The following is a 10,613-nucleotide window of genomic DNA, read 5'->3' as shown; positions in this document are numbered from 1 at the left end:
TGGGTTTGTGGGAGGAAACACACACACACACACACACACACACACACACACACACACACACACACACACACACACGGGGAGAAAACGGAAATCCAAAGGCCACAGTTCTGTTAAACAGCGTCTTCTTCGTCGATGGTGATACACCAGCACTTGAGGATTGTATGACCAAAATTGCGGAAGAAATTCGAGACCCAGCATCTCTTTTGTCGGCCTCGTAAGGTGCCCGTGAACAATGCCAAGGAAAATGGTGTCCAGTGTGTGGTCCTCTATCAGCAGGTGATTGAGCAACGTCTCCGTGGAGCTCCGCACCGGCGCCAACTGTCTCCGTGTGACCTTTGTGAGGTCTTTAAGACGTTCCGCCTGGATGTTCGCATATTTGAGTCGATCCCAGAGTTTCTGGAACAGACGCAGATGGGCTGACTTGAAAATGCTCGGCTCGAACTCGATATTGGACTCTGTCATTCCCTTTTTGTAGATTTTGAGGAGCAGCTATGAGACAGAAATGGCCACAGATAATTGGTACCGTTGGTTTTTCTTTTCCCTTTGCTCATGAGGTGAAGGTGCGGTAGGTCTCAGGAAGTCTGAACTCAAGCCATTTGTTGAAGCCTCCGACACTGATATGGATGACTCTGGTTCCCATTGTTTTCCCGCCGTGGATCCTTCATTTAAAGAGTTGTCGCCACTAATAGAGACACATTGCAAATCCAGCTCATGCTGGGAGGAACTTTGAACAACTTTGAATTCAGCTTGATCTTGACTCTGGCTCTCTGCTGAGCGAGTATCTTCAAACTCTGAATCCACCCCCACCCATGCCTTGAGACTGCACCTATTAAAGATACTGGCTAAGGCAGGTGACACCATGTTGCACGGTTCCCCTTCCATGGTGACTGGTCACTGTCAAACACAAATTGTCTTTGAAAAAGCTCAGCTGACCTGACTGACATGTTCAGAGAAACTTGCTTGGTGATGAAAATGTGAAAACCCTATCCGTTAACTCTGTTTGTTTAAGTGCTTTGCGACACCGCAGAGCAACTCTGTGAGACAAGTATCAAAGTGGCCCCGCCTAGCAACCGTTGCTAAGTCGCGGCATCATTCCCGTTCCTGTCTCTTTAAGAGGCAAGGAGCAAAGATTGCTATCCTGGACGGAAAAACGGCAGAAGAAATATAATAAGAAAAACAAAATTACTATCCCAGACGGCCATTTATTTGACTTATTTTTTTGTTCTGTTTTTTTAAGCGCTTCACTACTCCCGCACATTTGGGAGCAACGTCACAGTGCAAAGCATTATGGGATATGTCCACAGACTGAATCAGATATTTTGTGGCATCTGGACTGCTGAAATCCAATCTGATCACAGACATCTAACATTTTCTAAGAATAATCTGAAACGACACTTAATAATAATCAATGAACTTTATTTATAAAGCACATTTACGACAATGCAGTGTCTAAGCTAAAGTGGCATAGAAGAGATAAGATTTTGTGACCATTTCATGAGCATTTGACAAACTGCTGTGAGACTGGGTTGAAACTTTACATCATGAACAAGATGCAGCAGCTTCTGTATGAAGACAAAACTTGTATGGGATATTTAATAGCAGTTTTTTGGGATTTATTCGGAAAATGGTAAGCCGTTAATGTCCCAAAATCTAATCGATTAATCCTTGGATGATGACAAATCATCCCTGAAGATTTCATGCAATTGGGGTGAATAGTTTCTGCAAAAAATTGGTAAAATATATACATACAGACCAATAAATAAATACACATGGACAAAAAAATAACCGTCTCCCAATGTTCATTTGCAAAGGTAACTACGAGACTGTTTGGCAAAAAGATTCCGTTTGAAAGGAATTGCGACTAATGCGAGCAGATTATTGACCCCTGCAAGATGTTTTGAAAACTCCATCTGAGAGGAGTTCAGGAAAGCTCCAAGACAAGATCCCGAGCAAATATACAAGGATTATCATGAGTGTTAAACAGCGAACATGAGGCACGCCTCCTAAGAGTATGCTCCAGGTTGTGGCTTGAATAAATCAATATGAACAGATAAGCTCAGTTGCAAAATAATATTTAGAAAGTCTGATATTCAAAGCTGCCTTCTGTTAACTGAATTTTGTCAACTGAAATATGAATCATCTCCGACTGTGTCACCTACTCAGTACATCATGTTGCAAATGGCATTTTAAACTCCAGACTTGGAGATAAATATAGTTAAATCAGCTCAGATGGAATTGTTGATGTTTGTTTTGTATGTGCAATACGTAGAGATGATTTCATATAAAGCAGTTATGAAAGGATTTTGGTTCCTACTTGTAGTTCATCTACAGTTTGGTATATATCAAAACTTTACTTCAGGTCTAGATAGAAATTCATAAGATTTGTTGTGAGGGTTAAATTGAGGCTAGACATAGACTGCATTTGGTGGAAAGATGGCACAAAGTCTGGTTTTGGGAATTAAAAATACAAAATATAACATTTTTGTTTATTCTCCATCAATATAAGCTCCAATGATGAACCGAATACAACAAAAGCAACAGTCCAGATGCAATTTTTAAATCCACTTCATGATGTCTTCCCACCAAAATGAAAACGTTTTCCAATGCAGTACACATTTGTACCACCAGATGGTGTATCGAGTCGCTACAAGAAGCAGCTGGAAGCCGCTGAAGTGTTTGGATGTGACAGTGTGGTTGTCTTTAGCGATAATCAGCTGTACACATCTGGATGAAAAAGGCAAAGAGCCAAAACGGAAAACAAGTGAAAGGCAGATTGAAACTGAAATAACGCAATACTGCCACCTAATGTACAACACAGGCATGACTATTTTTTTCAAATTTCCCCTTGAAAGCTGAAGACCCAGAACTTGTCTAAGCTGGAAGTTTCTTTGTTCTTGAGATCAAATTCATCTTTTACTACAATCGTTGTTGTGACTTTACCTCTTGTTTCTCTGTTTTCTTCTTCCTGTTGTTGCTGTAACTTACAATTATTACATCTCTCACAACTTTTTTTTTTTTATGGTCCATTTAAAGCTTATGTATTTGTCACACACACAGCACCTTAAAGGCACATTTATGTTTACACATAAATTGGTATGTGTGTTTCAAACACTGCTGTGGCTGTTGATTAATACATCCAGTAGAGGGCAGTATGAGTTGTTGGTTTCCTGTAGGCTGTTTCTCATCAAAATATACATGGAACAGGTTGAAAACTGCTAAAATAAGTATTTGCATCCCTAGTACTTTCAAAAATTTGCACTGAGGGGGAAATTAGATGTTTACTCTTCTCACAATCATCGTTCACACAGTCTTTCAAATGATCCTTATTTCGGTTGTCTACTTTTTTTTATAAAGCGCTAAATTGCACAACGCTGCCCCCCGCATGTCATCAGTAGTATCACCCCGATTGCGACGCTAGAAATTCTCTGAAAATGTACCAGATTATATACATAATGAAAGCAGAGGACAAACAGAAGGTTCTGTCTGCATCTGGCTCTGTATTTGGTATACTAACAAGTAATCAGAACCCTGATCTCCTGAACTGGTCGATTTGTCTCCAGGGTTAGGGTAAATAAAACCAATTGAAATTCTGCCTCCTGTACACTAAGAACAGCTCAGTGTAGAGAGTGAATTTCAACCTTGGACAGAAGTGAGATTGTGAGTCGAGAGCGGTTCATCTGTTTTGTATTCTCGCCTTGAATCTGGCCTACGGGTTGATGTATGCTGTTCCCCGACCGCACCGAACAGGAATCAGACTAAATCTTGCTTATATACAGTATTCATCAGACACAAGGTCATAAATATTTGATTCATGTACCTCTCAGTGCAATCGCATACATCCAAAGAGGAAAACATAACTGCCATCGCGCGCCAGCCTTATCTGACTCTCCGCGGTGACTCTGCAGGAAGTCGCTTTCCGGTAAATGATTACAGCCGTGAAGTCAAAGTCAAAAACGAAATGTATTCTGACCTTGTCGGGGTGAGGGCAGGTGCAACATATTGGTTGGTTACTATAGTTTTTGTTTTGTTTTTCGGAGCTCCACACACTGATTCCCTTTCTTTGCCCTCGGTTTGGATGTTTCTGTCTGACTGAAACGAAACGACACGGTGGGTTTTCTCCACATTGACACGGCCGTGACAGTAAAGTATAACGCTCCAAACCACGAGACTCGGCTGGATTGACAGATGGCGGAAGAAAAAAAAATGGACACAAAAAGCAGCAAACGAACAAATAAAGTGACATCAGTTAGTTCGGATCACAAACGATCCTGCAGGAAAGCACAGAGAGGGGAGAAAAGGAAAAGGACAGCGAGAACAAATTTGCTGACAGAACGTGGCGTCATCAGCAGAGAGCTTCACTTCACTGTGTGGAACAAAGCCAACAAATGTCACGCAAACAAACAAAGACGTAAAATGTGTTGTAAAAATGTATTGAAACCTGCAAAAGGCTACAATTGTAGTGAATTGATTTCGATTTTCTCTGTTGATTTTTCAACTTATTGATAAATGTTCACCAAGCTTTAGTTGTAATCTCGCTGCTACAAAGACTTAACAAGCCAACATGCTTTATTTCTATACCGACGAATCATTTCATATATTTCTAAATTACGTTCTTTAATATTTTTACACGACTTGAGCTTCAATTTTATATTTCAATTTGCACTGAAAGGAGTTGTGCAATTTTTTTTTAAACACATTCCTAACAAAATCTAAAGTGATTTGAACCTAAAAGGACAAAAACATCCCTAGGAGATTGCAAGTATTAATTTTGTTCAATGGAAAATTTTAGATTCAATTTCTTTGACGTGCCTCTTAACTGGACGGATGACAATATACATGGACATAATTATGGACAATCTAAAATAAATAAATAAATAATTTCCATTTGAAAAGCCTTTATAAAGCTTTTTTCAGACTTTTTAATGAGTCTCATCTGCACACACACACACACACACACACACACACACACACACACACACACACACACACACACACACACACACACACACACACACACACACACACACACACACACACAGATGAACAAAAAAAAAAGAAGATAAAGCTTTAAAAAAAAAAAAAATGTTCAGTTTGACTCCACGAGCTCAGAGATAATCCACTAACATCTGATTCCTGCTGTCTTACAGAAATCGAGCACATCCTCATGAGAGCACACCTTGTAAATACCGTCTTCCAGTGCTGCATCTGCTCCTCATCCAGAACCTGCTGATCCTCCACAGGTGTCAGATTTATTTCCCATCCAGCTTCTTCCTCCTCGTGGCTGTGTTGGTATTTTCAAACGAAGGAGGGGGTTCAGCATACTGTGAGCCTGCAGTTTATAGTCCCGTATTAACCCCCGTCTTAATTCCCCTTCGACTTTTTCCTCATTTATTTTTTTAGAAGCGTGTTTGACATGGTTGTGGAAATACCATCAATGCAGCTCAATTTGTTAGTCCTGAGGTCATAAACAGTCCTGTCGGGGATTTTCTTTATGACCAACAGTTCAACATTTCAAGAGAGGAAATCAGCTCGACCAAAGACAAATAACATTTTAATTACAGCGTCGATTTTTTTCTGAATTACAAATAAACTGTTAAATGCAACGTTACCTTAACATTAAGTATAGTGTTGGCTCATATAGAACTTATTAGCAGAGTTTATCTTCATTTTTAAAGGTTAAATGGCTTTAACAGGTCAGGAATGACTAAAAGTTGCAGACAGCTGCTCTCAGCCAATTTCTAGTTATGCTGCTGTAGGTTTAGGCCGCGTTTACGATGTTTTCAAATAAAAATTGCAAAACTTCGAAAACGAAAAGAATGTACAAGAAGTTTCTTCCTTATCGGGGATTTTGAGATGGCGATTTGAATTGGTTTACTTTTCAAGATCAAAATCGAATAACTTTGATGGGTTGGAAGATGCTTTACGGTCTGTCCGTTAGTGGTTCTTGAAAGGATCCTATTCATGAATGACAACAGGAAGAAGCAGAAAGAAAAAGAACACCAACACATGCAGCACCCTATTTTCCAAAGATCAGCTCACGTACATCTAATAATGTATCTAAGCTGCTCTTATTGTTTATGATCAGATACAATTCATCTTAATTTGTTGTTTATCCAGCGCTCGTCCTCTGAGGAGTTTCTTCAGCTCTGAAGCGGTTTTTCCATTGGACGAGAAAGAAAAACGAGCCCACCCAGCTTAACTTTAACTGCACTGCCAACGCACTTCAGTCTCATTACTCCATTAAGGGTGACTGACTCACCACTGCCAAAAGTAGTGGTGTTATGTAAATGCATGACTTGATAGCGTGTCATAGTGACACTCTTAATCCAAATTTAAGATCAAACCCTGAATCTTTTAACCTCCCTTGTTAGTAGCATCTGTTTCTTTCATTTTAGAGTCATGAGTGTTGTGAGGATCTGCATGTATCATCACACACAAACTGAAGTGAGATGTTGAACTGGTTGTCTCATCGGCACATTTTGCAATCAGGTAAAAATGTGTCTGAATGTAACGTAGTAATCCACCTTTATCTCTTATGTTAGAGGTCAAATAGAGGCTTTTCTTTCTTCAGAACACAGAAAAAAAACACTCCCTCTCTCCTCCTGCAATCTTTGTTGATTTACAGCGCTGGAGGATATTCTGTGGACTATGTGGAGTTAATATCAAAGGTGGTACCTGTTGAGCAAAAAGCATGTTGCAACATATCTGTTTTTGTGAATCTTGTCTTTCCGTTTTATTGTATGCTTTAGGCATCGGAGTTATAAAGGGATAATAATCATGGCGGTAATGGTATAATCACGGCGTGTTGTCACGGACACCAGGCAACACTTTATAGTAAATATTGATGGCACACAGAAATCGTTATGGACATTTAGTCAAGGAAAATACGGGAAGTCTCTGAAAATGAAACAATATCGACATGTGGGATCCCCAGTGGTGCTGTCTTTACCTAAACTTTTTTAAGGTGTTTTTTATTTAATTTTTTTTAAGTTTTAGTTCAATAGCCACATTTAGCCCAATTTCAGCTTGAGTGGGCCGGATTGGTAAAAAAAGTGCGATAATAACCTTTAAATTTAAACTTTAAAGTTATTTTTGTTGTTGTTGTTGTTGTGTATAGTGATGAAAAAGTCTATATTTTCACAAAAACCAAACAATTACTTTGGTAAATGACTACAATCTCAACATAAAGCCCAATTTTAATGAAACCGTCTGGTGCAAAAATGTATTAAAAAAAAGAAAAAAAAGGTTTCCTATAGCTGCTGCATTATGCATGTTTTTACAAACTCACCCTGACTGCACGGCGTTGAGGCTAATGCTACTGTGCTATCTTTCATGGCAGCTCGGGTCTCAGTGTCGTGTCCGCTACTCTTAAGAAATCTGATCAAAAGAAAATCTGTATTTTCTTTGAAATTTAATAATTTGCTTGGTGGTTTGGCTGGATTGGCGCCTCTTGCGGGCTGCTTTTGAAAACAACAACTATTGGCCGGATTACCATTGGAACAAACTTTAACGTTGTGCGGAGAGAGCTGTAATAGCTTTAGTGACTTTTCGTCTATTGCCTACGAGTACTTTAGTTTATGACCAAATGCCCTAAAAAACAAAATAACTTCCCCCGAATAGCCTCACTTTGTGCGACTCGGTCCGGAAATATTTATTTTCTTTTCAACGTCTTTTTGAACAAAAATAATAAAAACACAGTCTGACTGCCGCTGCCGCTGCCGCTGACCCTGCGTTGGAAGCTGATCAAATCTGTAACGTCGCCTCTCTGCAGGCTACTGAAATAATCTCACCAGCTTCTGAATCAATTTGCATTACTTTTGGCTCAGGTCAACAGGCTCGCTGGGCTTTTGCGCACATTAAATGCAAATGACGTGGAGCAGGGAGACGTGACTTCAGACCAGGTGGAAGCCGTCGTAAAGCGATCCCTCTCGGTTTGCAGCGGCTCCCGAATATCAGTCGACTTGGACGACTTTCAAGCCCGTGCACGCCATGATGTCAGAATGAGAAGCGCCTAGCGTGCCTTGTTGCCCAGGAATTGACCTCTTATGTCATGAATCTAAGAGCTTCTTCTAAGAATTCCGCCGAAAACAAATTACACCTGCAAAATCTCCGCCGGTTGCTCCTCTTCACGATCCCCCGGCCTGAAGACACTCACTTTGAAAGGGACGCCACGGTTTCAAGACCTGTCATCACCTGCGAGCTGAAGTATGTTTCCAAAGGGCAGATCTGTGAATGAGTCACGGAGTTGTGGTCGACTCGGGAAGTTTTTTGGCGCTGCTTTCAGGACAATCGTGTCAGAGGGGATTAAAGCTGATAAAAAGTTTGTCATGAATATACTTCAATCGGAATTTAAGGAATGCTCTCACGAAAGGAGAGGAGCGCGGTTGTAGTTTCGCATCGATGAGCCGAGGTGAAAATCGGTCAAGGCATTATGAAACGTGTCTTCTTGATCTTCTTAGTTAAACATCAGGTGCCGCATGAAAAGAAAAGTAATCAAAACCAGCGATCTTCCATAAGGAGGCCTGGGTAATTCTTTAGAGGTGTCACCGTTTTCCATACAAGGGAATCAAATCATTCATGGGAGGGCTAGAGAAAATAAAACTCACTCCAACGTGACTGATGAGGCATTTAAAAGACGCATCCTCCTCCTCCGGGAGGGAGACGTCGGGGACATAAAGAATGATTACAAACCTGCAATTTTCACATGTGTACTGTATTTATTAAAGCAGCAGGTATAATAGTTTGCGGTGCCTGTAAGAACTAGTTTCATTCTGTGATAGGTGGTTTAGATTACACCTTCTTCCTATTGACTGATACTAACATTTAAATCCCTCGCAACCGGGGGTGTCAAACATAAGGCACGTGGGCCAAAACCGGCCCACAAGAGGCTCCAATTCGGCCAAAGAAAACTTTGATTTTGCTTTTTTAAACACACTGGCATTAGCCTCAAAGCCATGCTGTCAGGGTGAGTGTGCAAAAACACCCATAATGCAACAGCCATAGGAGAATTTATTTATTTTTTTGCCACATTTCAATGTATTTTTCACCAGAAGGTTTAATTAAAATAGTTTTTATATTGAGATTGTAGTCAACAGTGGGACTCTTTTAAAACTCACCTAAAAACATATCTTTTTAGACAAGCCTAATTTTAAATCTATTACAGTCTATGTTTTTGTTTTTGTTTTGTTCTTACTAATATGTTTTTACTTCCTTTTAACTGCAATTTTAACATGGAATGTAAAGGGACCTTGGGTGTATGAAAAGTCTTATTATTATTTATTTATTTATTTGTTTATTTATTTATTTATTTATTTATTTAGTTGTTAGCTAGTTATTTATTTATTTATTTATTTATTTATTTATTCATTCATTTATTTATTTATCTATTTATTTATTTATTTGGCAAAAATCTTGAAATTTTCACAACAAAAAAAAACTTTGAAATGCAATTTTAAAGGTCATAATGGCAATATTTTACCGGCCCGACACTCTAAAGATGAAATCGAGCTGAACGTGGCCCCTGAATTAAACAGTGTTTGTTGCAGACACTATATACCATTGTTAACATTAACATTGTATTAAAAGGAAAAACATTACAAAGACAAATATTCTAACAAAACATTTCAAAATGAATAAGTTCGAAGAGTTCTGTAGCTTTTTACTGCAACCCTTATTTCATATTCGATCATTGTACCTCTCAGGACATTTCAGTGTGTTTATTATTATCTATTGACAGGACTACATGTGATTTGAACAGTTGGGGACATTTTCATGACCTACAGAATCAAGGTCGCTTTCTTTTTTCACTTGGTATTTTTCCATAGATCTACTAGGCGGCGCGACAGTGGAAAAAAAAAACAACAAATACCAAAGATATTAATAAAAGAAAGTTTATAAAGTGTTTTGAAAAAAAAAACATGTAACTCTGTCCACAGCTTTCCATAATCAGAGTTTTACTCTTAAATTTAATTAATTTATCATATCAAAAAAACTTTAATGTTTAACATTATACATTTAAAGTATCACCTAGTCTCAGAACAAAGGTCTATAGAGTTCCAGACTTTAATTTGGATTTAAGTTTCCCATCAGATGACTAAAAAAAAAAAAAAAAAACTCCCATGTTTGTCTTTTAAAACAATGATTTGTAAGCAAGTATTGAGATCATGGTGTGTAATAAAATCCATGATTACAAATGAAGGATTTTCCTGGAACGACAGAGGTGATCTGCTCTATCATTACTTATTCTGGCCTTTCCCGCCTCCTCGTCATTTAATCCCGCCGCACCCAGGGATCGCCCTGCGTCAAAGCCCCCACCAAACACTCACACACACTACAAACACTCACACACTCACCAGCACTGAGAAAATAAACACCCCAGCACGCACGGCCCTGCTTTATGCATATGTGACTCAAATCAAAAGCATTTTAACTTAAAACACCTCCTCGGTGCCCGTGTTTGAACTGCCGAGCCCGGGTGGGAATGCGCTGAGGGGGCTGCGGTTCAAACATTTCAAGCTGCTGAGCATATTCCGATGCACACACGAGACTCTCAGAGCGAAGCAAAGCGACTGACCGCGCCACAAAAGGAAGCGGGAGACATCAGAGATAGGGCC

This window comes from Lipophrys pholis (assembly GCF_963383615.2).
Source record: "Lipophrys pholis genome assembly, chromosome: 1".
In the NCBI taxonomy this organism is placed as follows: Eukaryota; Metazoa; Chordata; class Actinopteri; order Blenniiformes; family Blenniidae; genus Lipophrys; species Lipophrys pholis.
Note: the sequence above shows the minus strand (reverse complement) of the source record.